The following is a 17,911-nucleotide window of genomic DNA, read 5'->3' on the forward strand; positions in this document are numbered from 1 at the left end:
CAACCCTAAAGCGGAAGTACATAAGCGTAAAATTATTCCAGTGAAATTTTCTTTGCCCTTTTAGGAGTGCTTGCTCTCATAGAATCATAGAATTGTAGAGTTGGAAGGGACCCCCAAGGCTCATCTAGTCCAGCCCCCTGCAATGTGGGAATCACAGCTAATGCAGGAATCACAGATGCCCATCCACCCTCTCCTTTAAAGCTTCCAATGAAGGACAGTCCACCACCTTCTGAGGGAGTCCATTCCACTGGCAAGCTGCTCTTGTTACCAGAAAGTTCTTCCTGATGTTTAGTCGGAATCTCCTTTCTTGCAACTTGAAGCCATTGCTTCAGATCCTACCCTCCAGAGCAGGAGAAAACAAGCTTACTCCTTCTTCTTCTTTTTTTAAAAAATATATTTTTATTAAACAATTTCAACAAAACAAATTATCAACCCACATAGTCAATTACATTATTCCCCCCTTTTTACCCCCCTCCCCTCCCTCTTCCTCCCTCCCAAGACTTCCCTCAGCTCCCTTCTCTGATTTGTTTGTGCTTATTATTCTCTGCATGTTAAAAATTGTACATATCATTACCTTATCTGTCATATATTCTACTAACAAATTTGTGGGTGTTTATTCAAAACCTGCCAAGGAGTCCAAGTTGATTTGTTGTTTTTTAAAATAATTTGTAAAAAGTTCCCAATCTTCTTTGAAGTCATGATTGTCCTTCTCACGTAGTTTACGTGTCAATTTGGCCAATTCCGCATAGCTCATCAGTTTTTCTTGCCACTGTTCTTTCATTGGGGTTTCCTCGTTCTTCCATCCTTGTGCTAACAAGACTCTTGCTGCTGTTGTTGCATACAAAAATAAGTTCTTTATTTTTCTTGGCAGGTCTTGTCCCACAATCCCTAACAAAAATGCTTCCTTTTTTTTACAAATGTCATTTTAAACATTTTTTTTCAATTCATTATATATCATTTCCCAATTTTTTAAAACTTCTCTACATTCCCACCACATATGATAAAAAGTACCTTTTTTTTCTTTACATTTCCAGCATATATTTGACCTGGTCTTTTACATTTTCGCTATTTGTACTGGTGTAAGCTTACTCCATCTTCCATGTGACAGCCCTTGAGATATTTGGAGATGGCTATCATATCTTGTCTCATTCTCCTCTTATCCAGGCAAAGCATAGTCACCTCCCTCAACCATTCCTCTTAAGACTTGGTTTCCAGACCATTGATCATCTTGGTTGCCCTCCTCTTCATCCCTTGCAACTTGTTGATATCCTTGCTAAATTGTGGTGTCAGGAACTGGACAGGTGATTTGTAAAAGCATCCTTTTCTTGTTGCTGTAAGCTCTGTTCCACCTGAGGCTGCCCACCCACCCTGTAAGTGATCACATCTGTAAGTGGAAGCTATCAACTGGGGTACTGGCTGTTTGGTTCCCCAATAAACTTTTGATGAGCACAGGAAAGAACATCATTCAGAGTTCTTTGCCACATGTTGGGAGATGCCAGCACTCTTGCTCCTAAATCTGTGGTGCTGATAACATGGTCAATCTCTCACCTCTTCCTTTCTTCCTGCCTCCCTTCCCTCTCCCTCCCCAATCTCCCCACTTTCTCCCAGTTCCTATAGTGTTCAAACACGGACTTTGATCTCTTCTAGAAAGTCCCTAGCTCACTAGGGCTTGGTGATTTACTTGGGTGCTGACTTATTAAAATAGATGAAGGTTGTGCTTTGATCTTCCTCCATCTTCCCTAGCCCCCCCCCCCCCCGCAGCCAGCCACACTCCCACTGTGAGACTACTGGCAAAGGAAGCCTCCCGTCTCTGGGAGGCAAGGGCAAATATTTTTGCTGTGACGCTTAGAGTGAACAGACCCTGTTATTGGCAGATGCTTTCAATGTAAGTGATTGAGGCAGGGTGAGGTGGGCAGTAGTGGTTCAGTGGTGTGTGGAAAGAACTCTGCATGTGCTCAGAGGAACACTCATTTTATCTTCTAGGACTGACGTTCTTTACTACTAGGGGCTGGGTTCAGCTAAGCCAGCATGCTAGCAGAAGCCAACTCAAGGGCAACAGGGCTTCTTCCATCTCCTCCCACTGTATCCTCCTGCGCCTCCCCCAAATCTGCTCTGGAGGGTGGGGAGAAGCCCTGGACCAGCATGGGGTAGGAAAGAGAGAGGAGATTGTTTTGTCTTGGAGGCAGAAATGCTTCTGCTGATGCAACAATCATCAGAAGAGTGTGACATTGCATCCTTCCCTAGAATGGGATGTAGGTGCAGAATTCAGAGGTGTGAGAGTCTCGGCTTTCTTTGTTTCAAAGCAAGTTTCTAGTCCTCATGGTTATGAAGTGAAATCTTTAAAATGGGGGTTAGGGAAGTGGGCAGAGTCAATTTTCATTTGCTCAGGGGCAGAGCTCCAGTGGCAGGCATGACTCTTGCTTCCTCCCCTTGACTTAGCCTAGCCTCTACCAACTGGGGGCTCTCCAGATGTCTGGATCACAGCCAGCCCCAGCCAGCACAGCCATGCCCACTGGTGCTGACAGAAGCTGTGGTCTGAAACATCTGGAGGCGACCATGTGGGTGGAGGCTGTTGTCTCAGAATACATTATATAAACTATGCAAATATCTGCACACACACATATGTAGGTTTAATTGCAACCCTTAGATAGTCTGTGGATTTTCTTGGTGTAGAATTTGGGATTAATTAGGCACAGAATTTTCAGGTTTTTTTATTTTATAATATACCCTGTTCTGTCCACTGCAGTGAAAGGAAGAGGATTTTTTTTTAAAAAGCAGAAGGTGAAAATTAAATTAAAAGAAAAGCAGAAACAGGTTTGAAATGTGTGTGTGTGTGTGTGTGTGTGTGTGTGTGTGTAATGGAAGGACCTGTGGTGAGGAACATCGCTTTGAGGACTGGAACAACTTGTTAGAACTTTAAATACGACACACGTCTGGATTTGCTAAAATATGAATAATTAACCGGAACCCCTGTGGGCTGCGCACTTCATGTATTAGCGGCCAAGTGTGATCCTGCCGGGAGTGACCCCCTGCCTGGCTCGTCTGATTAATCTCTGCTGCTGCCGCCGCCTTTGTACAAACTGCGCCATGAAAGAGGCTGGCGCTCTCCGCCAACGCTGGCGGGGCCCAAATCTGCCGTAAACGCCAGACAAAAGTGGCGGCAGAAGCTGCCTTCAAAGGGGGCCAAGGGCTCTTTCTTTGCTTTAGCTTTGAGCAACAATAAAATAAAATAAAATCGTTAATCAGCCACTGAGTGCAGCGGGGAGCCTGGATGGGTTTTGAGGCAGAACAAGAGGCTCCACTGCAGTGGGAAGTCTAGACTGCTGCTCTGAGGCTTTGGCTGAGCGGGGGTGACAGTTTTTCAAAGACTTGGATGAGGGGAGCATGGCTGGATCATTGTGGCCTGAGGGACACCCAGGGGTCTCCCCCCAGTCCTGCTGCAGTGTGTGGCTCTCAAAGAGATGTTGCAATGTTTTAAAGCATCATCAGCAGCAATAAGAACAACAACAAAAACTCCTACAAAATCTGTTTGACCAAAGAGCAAGACCCTGCTAGACCTGTTTGACCAGAGATCAAGATCCTGCTAGACCTGTTTGACCAGAGAAGACTAGGACAGAGAAGTCTGCCTGTGAGTGCTGCAGGTAACCATGGTTCTCTCATACCACTTTCATTTGCATTATCCCCACCCAGGAAAAGCATCTTCCTTGTGCCCTGCCAGCCATACTGGAGCTGAGCCAAGGCAGGATGGGAACTGATCAGGTGAACAAGGAGACCAAAAAACTGTTGGCTGGTGGAGACAAATTGTGAGACCTCTTGAGTGTGAAGTTTCTCCACCCTCCTGTGCTGGAGAAGAAAAGTAGGGTGGGAGAAGGCCTGAGGGAATGTTGCCATGAGCAGACACCACGTTCTGATGTCCACTGAAATGAATTGCCTTGATAGCCAGGAGGAGGCAAATCGTCCAAGTTACAGACGATTAACAGCTGGAAGGTCGTAATTTCCGTTTCCTGTAGAAAAGGCTGTGAGGTGCTTTGCAGAGTGTGACTTGGCAAGCCGGCTGCTCATTATCCCTGTGTGACAGTGTGTTGCGGCGGTTTCTGTTTCTGGGCTACACATGGCTGTCGTTGCCTTGACGGTGCTGCCCTCAACCTGCCTCTGAGCTGTGCAGGGAGCAGCAAGGAACACAGAGGGTGTGTGATGGCATGCGCAGAAGAAAAATTGAAGTGAAGTGTCATCAATATGCAACTCTGTGTCTCTGTTCCACCTGAATCAGGAGAGGCAGCTGAGGTGTTAGACCACAGTGGCTTGGAGGCAGTGATGGGCTGGGTGTGGGCCAATAAATGGAAGCTGAATCCTGAAAAGAGAAAGGTGTCACATGTTCTGAGTTCTCATGTCAGGGAAGTGGGCAGACAGCCTGTTATGGATGGGATCATACCCTCCTGGGGTGCTCCTGGATTCAATGCTGTCGCAGAGGCTCAGTAGCCTATCTCTGGTTCCAGCTGTCTTGCCAGCTATGGCTCCTTTTGGACAGAATTGTCTTGGCCACTGTGCCCATACTTTGGCAACTTCCAGACTGTGGATGTCATGCTCTTGGGCAATTGTCTTTTTGTAGTAAGGAAAGTGATGGGAAAATGAATCATAGAATCATAGAATCATAGAATCATAGAGTTGGAAGAGACCACAAGGGCCATCGAGTCCAACCCCCTGCCAAGCAGGAAACACCATCAGAGCACTCCTGACATATGGTTGTCAAGTGCACTGGGAAGTGTTGAGTAATCATTTGAGGGAATGTGTAACAAATCAAGATGAACGTTCAGTAAACAGGTTGGAAGTGACCTCTGTGTCTTGCAAATTGCTATTTTCATACCACACAAACACCCCCCTCCTTGAGCTTTTGATGGATATCTCAAGCAAATGCACCTCTCAGGAAACCATCTCCTAACAGCCATTGACAAGACAATCAGCCGATTATCTGGACTATTAACCAGCAATCTGCCTAACAAAGGAATGGTTGGCCATAACAATATACGGTACTTAATCCAGAGGGATTGCCACATGGCTTTTCCCACAAATAGCCAGTATAGATGTATCCCCCATCCAGCTATTCTGCTACAAGTGGAGGTTGTTTATGCCTCCTCACACACTGCCCAAGTTCTACTTCAGGGCCACTTCAGGGCCCTGTGGGCATGTACTCCAATGTGTAAACTCTGAATATGGGATCCATACTGCGGAAAAATTCGGCACACTCACGCGCACACATGCACATGCAGACGCACGGCAATCCTGCCTGAAGATCAGCTTCAGAGGCTCTGCCTTTTGGCCCCCCATTAAGAGAGATGTGATTGGACCCAGTACTTCCTGCCTTCCAAAGAGCTTTGAAGACCCATCCCTTCCAAATGGCTTTTGGTTTAGATGATTATATTAAGGATGCTGCTGGTTTGCAGATTATAGACTTTTAGACTGTTAGGTTTGGGAGTCTTGTGTGAGCTGGTTGATTAGCCATTAATGTGCCAAAGTTTTTATCCACTGTAGTTATTGTTCTTGGTCTTCAATATCTGAAGTTGGTGTTTTAGATTGTGTTTTACTGAAGTTGTGGTTTTATTATATATATGCAATGCAAGCTGACTTGAGAGGATGTGACTTTTGTCTTCTAAGAAGAGAATAACCCTCCACCTTAATATAAATAAAGATTCAAACGGCAGGTGAGAGGTGTCTGTCTTGCATGAACCAAGGCCCATCTATCATAAGGATGCCTCTGATGTGCAGAGAAAAGGACCTGTCCAGGGGGAGAGTTCCACCTTGGTCTTCTCTGTGACATGCTAGATTTCTCAAAGCAAGGATTCTACTTCTGCCCTCCCCATCATCTGTAGACTGAAATTGAGCAGTCCAGGAACAGTTTTACCACCTTTGTGTAGTTTGTGTGACTTGTTGTTGAAAATATTCTAGGGTTGAGGGCTGCCTCTATTTAAGCTCTCAGTTGAGACCCCCCACCCTGCACCAGGCAAATCCTTCAGTTAGACTAGATCAGGCATAGGCAAACTCAGCCCTTCAGATGTTTTGGGACTACAATTCCCATCATCCCTGACCATTGGTCCTGTTAACTAGGGATGATGAGTGTCCGAGTTTGCCTATGCCTGGACTAGATGACCCTCATGGCCCCTTCCAACTCTGCAATACTATAATTCCCAACACCTCTTTTTCTTCAACACCCTCAAGATTATTATTTACAGCACTATGGAGCTGGCAATGTCTCCTTGTGCTGATAGACAGTTTTTCTGCAGACATCTGAGGAGCAGTGTGCCCTGCTGTGTGCAGGTGGGGGCCCTGAGAACTCCGCTTTCCTTCAACCATGGAGAAGCCTGCCCTGGGATACTCAAAGGTCAGGGCCCTGCAGCTGGAAGCATCTCTACATTAAGGAGACTGCCTGTTGCCTGTTTGACAGTTGCCTTTGTTCCATGGAAAAAGGGGAGAGAAGGGAGCACACACAAATAACAGGCAACAGGGTGGCTCATGCCTGCCATGTGTTGCCCCTCCTTCCTCTCTTCTTCAGTCTCCTTTGATGGACCCTGTTGCTGGAGGCCTTGTTGACCCCAAAATGGAGATGATAGAGGGAGAGGCAGAACACGGCGTTAACTCAACAGAGCAAGGGAAGTTTGGGAAGAATCACTTCTGCTTATTAGCTCGATTACCCTACTGGGCTTTTATTGTCTGCTCTGCTTGGGGGCTGCTGTGTTTTGGAGGAGGCTTGGCTGGAGAGGCTCTGGATCTGCTGCATACAAAGCCTTTCAGGAGTCTGTTTTGGATGGATACATTGGCTGACTATATATGCGGGTGAGCTGCTCACCCAGCAGTTCAGCCTTAGCGCTGTGAGTCTTGCAAGCAGTGGGGATGGCTGCTCTCAACTCTGTCAGCCAGCAGCATTGTGCCAGGCTGACCCTCCATCGTGGAAGCCCAATGGGCAGGTTTCCCCCCATGCTACATCTCCAAGGAGGAAGTGAGTGTATTTTCTGGCACATTTCTTTCCCCTGTCTGTGCCACAGTTCTGAACAATGTGCAAACTCTGTGGGGTCCAGCACCAACTGATTTGTGTGGGGTTGCTGTTTGCTTTGCCACTGTGCTGTGGTTCCCTTCTCCCTTTCCTGGTGCTTTTTGTCACGCATGATGCTAGAAGTTTATAAAATTATATATAGCATGGAGAAAGAGGGTAGAGAAAAGACGTCGCTCCTTCTCACAACACTAGTGAATATCAAATAAAGCTGAATGTTGGAAGATTCAGGAGACACAAAAACAAGTCCTCCTTCACATGAATGTCTTTAAAAGAGGATTAGACAAATTCATGGAGAACTATCAATGGCCACTAGCTTTGAGAGCTATGCCCTGACACCATGGTTGGGGAAAGCTATGCTTCTGAATACCAGCTGCTGGAAGCTGCATGAGGGCAGAGTGCTCTTGTGCTTGGATCTGTTTGCAGGTTTCCACAGGCATCTGGATGGCCACTGTGAGAACAGGATCCTGAATTCATATGTTCTTATGCAAGCGTAGGACCTGAATTACCATTAGAGGCTTTGCACAGAGTGTACCCCTTCCACCCTGACAAGAATCTATGAAGACAGTTTTTAAAAACCCTGATGGTAGGTATCAATTGTTCAGTAAGATGCAACTGATGCCCCTGTGGAAAAAAAAAGTGGTCTGCTGTTGAATGCTGCAGAGAACTTGAATACCTTAAAACAAATGTCAGGAGACAGCTGGTTGTTTGTTTGTTTGTTTGTTTTAAAAAGGTGATTAAACCCATGGCCTCCCCTGCTGAAGGGTCTGCCTATCTTTGAGAACTTTCAGGCCAGATTCACAACCCATGTGGGACAACGAGGAAGCTGATCTAAGGTGATGTAATGTGGCAAGAAGTTGTCTGAAATTTTGTGAGTCAGGCTTGAACCCCTCTAGCAGGCAAAGCTCTCTGGGTACCAGGGAAAGGCTACAGGTAAGCCGATGGCAAAGGGCATTCTTTTCCTGCCTGGACAGTTGGTTTCTTCCAACTTCTACCTCCTTCACGTGTGTCTCTCTGTGTGCCACCCACAAACATTTGGACTCCTGTCATTTTGTTCCGTTAACATTCCTGCTTTTTCTGAACATTTTTTGCCGCTTTATGTGCATTCACAGGCAAATGCCTCACTGGATTATTATGCTCACAGCAAATGCAAGTGAGCTGGTGCCTGCATGCAGAAAGTGCTCTGGCACTACTGAGGCCAAGCTTGTTAAACCCACTAATAAATTTTGCTACCATATATTATGCCTAAATAGATGTATTTTCTATGGATGAGCACAGGTCCCCTGTATCTGTGCATTAAAACACACACACACATGCATACACAAACACACCCTAATCTGTTTCTGCATCTGCTTTCATCTGTAATTCTGGTTCTGAGCTGCTCAGTATAAAACAAAATTCTGGTTTCCCCACTCACTATACCAAGGAATCTAAAAATGGTTATCACTCCCCCCCCTTTTTGATCAAAGTGGATGAAATATACAGGCAAATTTGCTCCTTCAGAGTGGATTAAGCTTGCCAAACTGCGGACAAATAGGTACAGGGGCTTTCTGAGGGGGAAGTGAAAGGGATTAGCTTTCCTCCACAATCCTGTCATGACTCCAGAGTCCAGCAGCAATCAAGATTGCAGAGGCTGCAGGGTCTCCATCTGAGGAGCCAGACAAGGCACCAGGCCAAGTCAAGGGCTCTGAGCTTGCCGGTGGAGTCTGTGGCTTGAGTACCTCAAAACGATTATGAGGTGCTACGTATTTTTGCTTGTGCATTTTAAAACTTTGCAGCTGCACACCAACTTCCCTTTGCAGTGCTTGTCTCTTCCGATGTGCCTTTAAGCATGAGAAGCAACACGCTCCCTTCCTGACCAATTTTGGAAATGGATAAAGTTGCACTGTATCGAGGAAAAACATCTCAGGTTTTCCTTCTCCCTTTAATGTTCTTATTTAAGGAGTTAATTTTTCAGCAGTGGCTATTTTGCACACGTTTTTGTAGCGATGCTTTGATCTCCAAGCTCTGTAATGCTTTTCCAACTTTGGGTAATCAAAAGACATGCTTCTGTCAAAGGCTTCTTGACAGGAGCCAAGACCCCCATGAGGGATCTTTGATCCATTTCCCCCACTGGTGAAGCAACCTGTCACGGCTGGTAGAAGGTCACCATCTTTGATCTTCTCCATCCGCTAAGTCAGCTGCTGGTACCTCCAGCGACTCCCCTTTCCTGAGGACAGGAAAGTTCTTTTCCTTGCCACAATGACAACCACATTACCCTAAATTGTCTCTCCCTTCTCCAGTCATTGAAAACTGTTCGCATCACTTCACAAGCTATTGACAAAAGCATCTTCAACCCATCCACTCTTCTTCCCCACAATGGATAAAGCGAAAAGCTGAAATGCTTTCCTTCCCAGAGGATGATAGAAAGATAGTCTAAATGGTAAATGATGGTTGTAGGTTCTAAAAAAAGAAAGAAAAAGCAATGGTACATTCTGCAGTGCATTCTAAATTAATTTTCCTGGGAATAATAGGAACCTTTTAGGGGGATATAAAGTTCTTTCCCAATCAAAATTCAGCATAAGGAAAGCTGTATTCAGAATCTCATATTCCATCCATGGAGGGTGTCTTCAGTCTTTTGCAAAGAGGGGGCCATAAATTCCCCTCATTTTTGTCACTGCCTTGTTCTCTCTTAATTTCATTAAATTTTGAAGCTCCAAGAGTTATCCCCAAATCCACTTCCACACTTGGAGCCATTTTCATTCTGCAATTTATGGCGGTCCGGAAACCTTTAATAGCACTAAAAACCTGAAGCTGAGGAACACACAGGTGGGCAGGGGCTGTTGCTGGAAGTGAGTGATTTATGACAGTTCACAGAGAATATTGCAGGTCAGGCTCTAACTGGTTTATAACAACCCTCCAGTGCTGCCCAGAAGTGTTAGAGCCCCTGTTGCAGGCTGGGGCTTAGGCTGAAGCTGAAAGAGTAAGTTAAAACAACCCTGAGGTGTTATCCACTGCCTTCATTGCAGCTTGGGTTCAGAGAACAGCATACTACAGTTCTGCAGGATAGTTTGCTATTATACTCCTATGCAGACCAGGCAGCTGTACGAAGAGAACGTGTTGTACAGCAGCTCTGCGAGGTAGTCTACTGTTAATATTATAAGTAAGAAGCGAGGGTGAGTCTGGCCAAAAAAATTTAAAATTAACCCCCTCCATACTTAAAATGCCCTCTTGGGCTCCCAGGCAAACTCATGTATACAGAAGACTCATGGTTTCAGGCAGACTGCCTGCACATTTAAGTGTTCAAAAACTAACTAAAACAAAATTACCCACGAAGTAAGATTTAAGTTAGAGGAAGTTAGAACAACCTTCATTGCTAACTCTCCCCCCCCCCAATTTACTCAGCCACAGGCTCAGATAAAGTACATGCAGCAGAGTTATGCTGCAAAAATTTATTGCAGTGCTCCAGTATTGTAGTCTAATGTTCCTTTGGTCATGGAGCTGGAGCCGAAACCACTCATGTGCAGAAGGGAAACATCCGAAGACTTGGGCTCACCATGAGGTTTGCAGACGCTCCACAAATCCACCCGTGCCCCCAACACTACAATAACTCAATGGCACAGAATGTTGAGGTGGGGGGGGGAGCTGATAACCAGGTGTGTGTGTGCGAAGAATAAAGTGAAGCAGCTGAAACAGGGACACAGGGATAAAGGACAGAAAGGACCATCTCTTTGCCTGGATAGGGCACTTCCTAGTTCTCACCGGGAAGCTCTTTTTAAATGAATAAGTGTGATCTCCGGTCTGTGCAGATGCTCCTATGCACATACAGCATTATGGGCTCCTTTTGGTGCATGCAGCCAAATTTGATGACCGGATCACCCTGGGAAGCTTCTGCCGTAATAAATGTGTTAATCTTGGAGTGTCACAAGACTCTTTGTTGTGTGAATATGAGACTCAAAAAGCTGAATCACTGGCAGGGGTATTTTGCTCCTTTGCTTACCTGAATGGGGGCCTTCAGACAGAAGAGGGCTCTTTAATCTCAAAGATTTAGCATCTTGAAGGGAAGACAGGAAATTAAGAATATGAACAAAGTAAAAATAGGAAGTGTTGAATATTCTGAAATATAGACATGATCTAACTTTAGCTAGCCAGAGTGTGGTACTACTGAATGGAAGGCTTAAGGTTCTGTCCTTGCGGGATGACAGCAAAGCTTGTTGGTTATGAAGATAAAGAGAAAAGGTGGATTAATATGAAGGCAGCAAAATCTGTGTCTGCTGCTTTATCCTTAAGCCACCTCCTTCCCTCATCCATTCTTCACATCCCACCCCATTCCTCTGCAACAGCTTTGTTTATCTTATTCATTTATGTTTATTTGTTGCATTTATATCCCACCTTTTTCTCCAAGAAGCTCAAGGTGGGGCATATGGTTCTTCCCCTTCCTCATTTAATCCCCATAACAACCCTGTGAGGTAGATCACCCAGTGAGCTTACAAAAAGATGGGAGAGTTCTGGAGAGTTCAAAAACCCGCTCACTATTTCATGGATTTTGATTCATCCTAATAAAGATATTTAGGGACACTGGTGGTGCTGTGGGTTAAACCACAGAGCCTAGGGCTTGCTGATCAGAAGGCCGGCGGTTCAAATCTCCGCGACGGGGTGAGCTTCCGTTGCTCGGTCTCTGCTCCTGCCAACCTAGCAGTTCGAAAGCACGTCAAAGTGCAAGTAGATAAATAGGTACCGCTCTGGTGGGAAGGTAAACGGCGTTTCCGTGCGCTGCTCTGGTTTGCCAGTAGTGGCTTAGTCATGCTGGCCACATGACCCGGAAGCTGTACGCCGGCTCCCTCAGCCAGTAAAGCAAGATGAGTGCCGCAACTCCAGAGTTGGCCACAACTGGACCTAATGGTCAGGGGTCCCTTTACCCTTTAATAAAGATATTTATTTAAGCATGGATTCCTTCCCCCTTCAACAAACATGCCTTCCTTTAGCATACATTTTTTTCCTGTCCAAGAAGACTTCTTTCCGGAGTAACACAGGCAAAAAAACATGAACGTAGCGTTAGATGGGAAGGGGTGGATTGCAAAGCAGCGAGGTTGACCCTGCTGTTCTGCAGGTTGAGGCAGCAGCTGTCCCAGTCAACTGGTTTTGCGTGGCAACAAAAAGTTCATTATTTAATTTATTCTGGTTTGAGTTTTACTTCTGAAGAGAGGCACTGTGAGCTGAGTGATAAAGCCGTTTGTTTGGCATGCAAAAGATTCCAGGTTCAATCCCCAGCAATCCCTGGCAGGTCAGGGGAAAAATAAGTTGGCAGAGCACTGGGGTGATATCCTTCACAGCTCTGATGGGGATGCAAATTGACATCTTAAAACAACAACTAAAAACTGAATATATCACAATGAAGCCATGCCTGAGAAGCATTTCAGTCCCAGCATAGCTCCTCAGGGGATGTGAAAGCATATCAGGCCACCATCTGGCTTAAGCTAAGCCGGTCTGGGTCTGGCTGGTGCCTGGAAGCACATGCATGATGGCTTGGGTTCTGTGCTGGAAGAAAATAAACCAAATAAATAAAAGTCAGCCTTGTAAAATCCTAAGATATATGTGCTATCATCCACACCTAGGGCAAACTTTTTTCTTTTAATCTTGACTTGGCACACCTCTGAGGTAAAGTGTTGGTATAAATTGCTGCTGATATTATCAGTGTTTTCATAAAATATTTTCTTGTGGAACTCCTTAGGAGATTCAGCCCCTGTGAGGGGCTTACGGCACCTAGGAAATAAATGGGCCTCTCTAAATCTCTTTTGTCATCATGGTGGTCTTTGGCTGAAACGGTTCAAAGCTTTGTTCTCACCTTTACAGAAGCAAAATGAAGTTCTCTTTCCAACGGCTTTCAAGTTCCACCTAGTCCTGGGCCAAGGTTAAAGTAAAGGAAGAACAGCCCTGGGGTTTTCACATTGTACAAAGTGAGGAGGAGGAGCCTGCACAAACTTAACTAAATGGGTTTGAGGGAAGGGAAGATGTGAATAAAAGACAGACATTCAGGAAGGAAGGAACAGGAAAATCACAGAGAGAGAGAGATAAAGATGGACCTGCAGAACAGCTGAAGAACAAACTGGTTGTGCCAAACAGGAATAAATAATCCCCAAAGGATTCTGCTGGGGGTTGCAGTGCAGAGGAACCAAGAGACAATACAGTGGTACCTCAGGTTACATACGCTTCAGGTTACAGACTCCGCTAACCCAGAAATAGTACCTCGGGTTAAGAACTTTGCTTCAGGATGAGAACAGAAATCGTGCTCCAGTGGTGCGGCAGCAGCAGCAGCAGGAGGCCCCATTAGCTAAAGTGGTGCTTCAGGTTAAGAACAGTTTCAGGTTAAGAACAGAACTCCGGAACGAATTAAGTACTTAACTCAAGGTACCACTGTAGAAGGGTCAACCAGGCATTTCAATTTTGAGGGAAAAAAGAGAGTGTGGATTTGCATAAATTTTACATATGCTAATTCATAAGGACAGATGCAAATCTATAACTTAAATAGAAGGCAATGCATCTCACCCTAGTGGGGAAGACCATGTCCAGGTGATGTGCTCGTCTGCCAGCTCAAGCTGCTGCTGTCCAGGTGCTGAATGCAGATAGGCAACTCCAAGGCAACCTCCCGCTCTCCCTTCTTAGGACTCCTTATGTTTAAACCAGACATGGACTGGGCAGATGATTAAATAGAGGATGCTTCCAAATGGAGAACTGCCTTTGATGAAGTAGGGCACATGGCCACTCTCTTACTAGGCCCATCATGTGGTGAGTCTGCTCGTGCTGCCTGGCAGTGCCAGTCTTGGGGCAGAGAGAGAGTCTGGTGGGAATTTCAGCCCATTGAGCAGAGTTGATGCTCTTGCCCGTCATTCTTTGCCAGTGTCCCCCACTATGCCAGACATCTTGCCAGCCCCCTGCCACGCCTTCTCTTTGCCAACCTGCTGGCAGGACGGCAAGTTAAGTGAGGCTTGTGTTGGGCCCTTAATAAGATGTGATTCACTCGTTGAGCTTAATTAGCAATTCAGCTAACGGTTTGTAATTCAGGCACGACCCTGATTGCATCCGAATGCTACTTTATTTCTTCGCTGCTGTTCGCATTCTGAGCACTAATTATGCTTCTCTGCCTGCTAATTGCTTTCCAGCCTTCCACTGCTGCCTCTTTCCAGTAACATTTATTTTTCATGCCTCTGTGTGTTTAAAGGTACGAGGGCGGAGGATGAGGGCATCCGGGTGGAGCTGAGCTCAAGCCAAGTTGAAAGGAAGACGGGGAGGACCTCCGACTGGTTCCCCGCTCTCCACTCCTCCCCTGCTCTGCTTCCAAACTCCAAATGCGTCAGAGGAGGGGTGTGTGTGTCAAACAATGCTCCTCTCTGCTTCCTTCAGGCCAGCTGTCAAGGAATTGTTGTCATTAATGCTGCTTGGAAAAATCCTGTTGTTCAAATAATAAAATACAGTGGTACCTCGGTTTAAGAACAGCCCTGCTTACGAACTATTCAGTTTATGAACTCTGCAAAACTGGAAGTAGTGTCCCAGTTTGTGAACTTTACCTTGGTCCAAGAACGGAATCTGAACAGTGGAAGGGCACCGGTGGCAGGAGGCATCATTAGGGAAAGCACGCCTCGGTTTAAGAACGGTTTCGGTTAAAGAACGGACTTCCGGAACGGATTATGTTCGTAAACTGAGGTACCACTGTATTACAATGGTACCTACCTGAAAAGTGACTGTTGGGTAATCAGGAACGTCGAAGGTGCCTTCAACTCCTGTTCGGATTAGATTTATTACATATTCTTGCCACTTTTCATTCAAATGAATCTCAAAGCAGCTTACAAACAAAATAACAACAACAAGGTAGAACTTAATGGACCATCACAAACACAGCATAACTCATATAGAATAATTAACAAATCATCCGTGAAACAATTGCAACATATAAAGCACTGTCAACAAAGCTGCAACTAAAAAAATAAGCTACCGTAAACACCACAATTAAAGCAATTACTGTATATGATTAATAAATCAATACAGCATTTATAATCTATAAAAGAAAATTAACAAACAAAATAGCAACCAAAAATAAGACAAACCAAGCACTCTGCTGCCTCAACTGGGGGAAGTGAGGTCATAGTTTCTTTCTTGCACTACTGAACTACTACAAAAAACACCTCCGCTGATGCTCCCAATTGGGTAGGCTGTCCCTGCTAGGGCTGCAGTTCCTCAGCTGTTCCTTTGCCCCTGGTACACCCCGAAGCAACTTTAAAGCAAGAAACAACAACCAAGTACATCCCAGGTTTATAAACAAAAACCAAATGGCTGAAAGTCTTGTTCCTTCACTCCTTTGCTCTCCACTTTAGTGCCATGGGGATAACAACACCTCCGTCCTTGCAGGGATGTTGTAAGGACTGCAACAAGCAAATGCATGTGAATCATGTTGAGGGCCTGAAAGCACCATATCAAAGCAAGCATTAGTATTGATATTAGCAATACTGCAATACATTTTTCAGGGTTCTGGGGTGAAATAGGGCCAGGGGCTGAGCCCTGGCTAAAACAAAGTCTCATTTGGGCCAGTTAGAGTAGGATTCTTTGCTTTGAAACTGAAGCAGTCAAGTTTATCCTCTTTTCTACCCATTTCCTGTGAAGAAGTGGACATGGACAGATGGCAGAAAATGCTTTTCCATTGCATAGCAACAGATTGGAAAATATAATTACTGTGCGGCGTAAGGGCTGTAACAGCTGTGACCCCCCCTGCAAAAAAATCCAGTGTGTGGATTGCAGGAAGCAAGAGGACACAAAACATATAATTCAGCCTGAACTGAAGGGAGAATTGAAAACAGCCAGGGGGGCGGCTGTGTATTGATTCTCCTTGATCAGCCTGTAGGTTGTGCATAACAGGAGAAAACGAGGGCAGCTGGTTCCCTGACATAGATTATCATATTTGAAAAGACTGTGATTGACTGTGGGACTAGTCTTGCAATATTGCTATCAGGGATCATTCTTCTGAGAATGATCCCAGACTAAACTAGCTGAACTGAGGCCTCACTTAAATCCATGAGACTTAAGCTGAGTCGTGACTAAATTGATCATTGATTTCAATGGGATTTAAGTTCAGCTAATTTAGGGCTCATCCAGACTTTCATTTAGTGCCGAGATCTGTAGTCACAGGTCTGTGATTTCCAGATGTGGGTCTGGGCAGTTTTCCTTTTGTCCCTTTGCTTTCCCTGGAAAAACTTGATGTTTACTGCTGAATCAGAACAAATGTTTATCGGGTTTCCCTCAGATAGATATTTGTTCTGATTCAGTGGGTAAACAGTGGGTTTTCCTGGGGAATGTGGCAGGACCCAAAAAATACAAACAAAAACTTGCTCAGAGTTGTGCCTGGAAATCATGGAGCTGTGCCTACAAATCACAGCATGGACAGAAGTATGGGTGCTCTTCTGTCCCAGGGCAACACTGAGCTGGAGTGAAGTGTTCTTTGTTTTATTATATTGCATTTTCTCCGCAGAGCACAAGGTGACATACATAGTTCTCTCCTTCCTCATCTAATCAGCACAAAGTTAGGTTGAGAGGCAGTGACTGCTCCGAGGTCACTCAGGGAGCTTCATCACTGAGTGAAGATTCGAACCCTGATCTCCCAGGTCCTAGTCTGAGATTGGAGCCGTTACACCACCCTGACTCAATAGCAGCACATGTGCGAAGCAAGTTTCTTCCAGCTGTTCCTCCTCTGGCAGTTGGATTTTAATTTAACCATGAACCAATTAACAGCTTCAGGCCCAGTGAAGACACACTGTACGTTGGTGGAGGTGGAGGGAAAGGGGAAGCTGCCTGATATTGTCAGACCATTAATAGTGTGATGTCATAGAAGTCATAGACTTGCATGATCATCCATCCAGACTTGAGGATCATCCAGTCCAACTCCCTCCAATGCAGGAATATGCAGCTAGCCTGCAACCTTGGTGTTCAGCACCAAACTCCAACCAACTGTGCTATCAAGGTCTACACAGGAGATGGAGAACCTGTGGTCCTCCAGATGTTGCTGGACTACAACGCCCATCATCCTTGAGCATTGGCCATGTGGGCTGAGACTGGTGGAATTTAGGAGTCCAGCACCAGCTGGAGGGCCACAGGTTCCTTGTTTCTGGTCAACACTGACTGGCTCTTCAGGGTTTTAGAACCTGGGATGTTCTGCTTGCAGAGCATCCTGCTTGGCTGCTGCTGGCATTTCTTTCTGTATGCATGGAAGCTGGGAGGATAAAGATGTATGCTCCAGGTGGCTCCAAGATTCATCTGTGCCAAGCAAAGCATGAAATCACCAGTTAGCTCAAGACAATTAAGTCCTGATCTGATCAAAAGGTCCATCATCCAATAGCTCCCTCTGAAAATGGCCCAGTCTCCTCCTCTTCATTTTGATCCATTTAGCTTCCCATAGTTAGTGGGATATGCACTCGTGGGGCTGCTCTCCAAACACCTTCTTCCTAGTTGATCAGGAAGAAGATTCATATCGGAAAGAAGGAGAGAGAGAGAAAGAAAGAAAGAAAAAAAATTGAGCAGGAGAAGCAAGCCCACCCAAGCCAATTATAATGCTGTAAAAAGAGCCAACCAGCGAGAGAAGCCCCAGGAAGCCAGCAGTCCCTATTGATCCTTCAAATCTCCCATCTTCAAACAGGGAGAGAGGTGTAATGGTCGGAGCAGGGACCGCTGGTGCTTCAAAACCAAAATTAGCATTGTAAACTCTCTCTCGCTTTTCAGCTTCAAAGATCTGCAATTCAAAACGTGGGAAGTGGAAGCTTGTTAAATGGAGGCAAACTTCAAGAGAATCCCTGGTTGAAACACTTCTCTTTTTTTTAAAAAAAATGTTCCCAGAATAATTATATCTGA

The 17,911-nt window shown here is 45.4% G+C and overlaps 1 long non-coding RNA gene across 2 annotated transcripts; it reads left to right on the forward strand.

Moving 5' to 3' along the window:
• Positions 1 to 2,856: 2,856 nt before the first annotated feature.
• On the forward strand, positions 2,857 to 14,727 carry LOC310768518. 2 transcript variants are annotated; one of them, XR_014551349.1, is made up of 4 exons: positions 2,857 to 4,365; positions 7,776 to 7,975; positions 13,685 to 13,807; positions 14,241 to 14,727. It is a non-coding gene; the product is annotated as an uncharacterized lncRNA (long non-coding RNA). The 2 variants fall into 2 exon arrangements; XR_014551350.1 differs by lacking the exons at positions 13,685 to 13,807; positions 14,241 to 14,727 and adding exons at positions 12,875 to 13,220; positions 13,455 to 13,676.
• The last annotated feature ends 3,184 nt before the right edge of the window (positions 14,728 to 17,911 follow it).

This window comes from Podarcis filfolensis (genome assembly GCF_964270895.1).
Source record: "Podarcis filfolensis genome assembly, chromosome: 8".
In the NCBI taxonomy this organism is placed as follows: Eukaryota; Metazoa; Chordata; class Lepidosauria; order Squamata; family Lacertidae; genus Podarcis; species Podarcis filfolensis.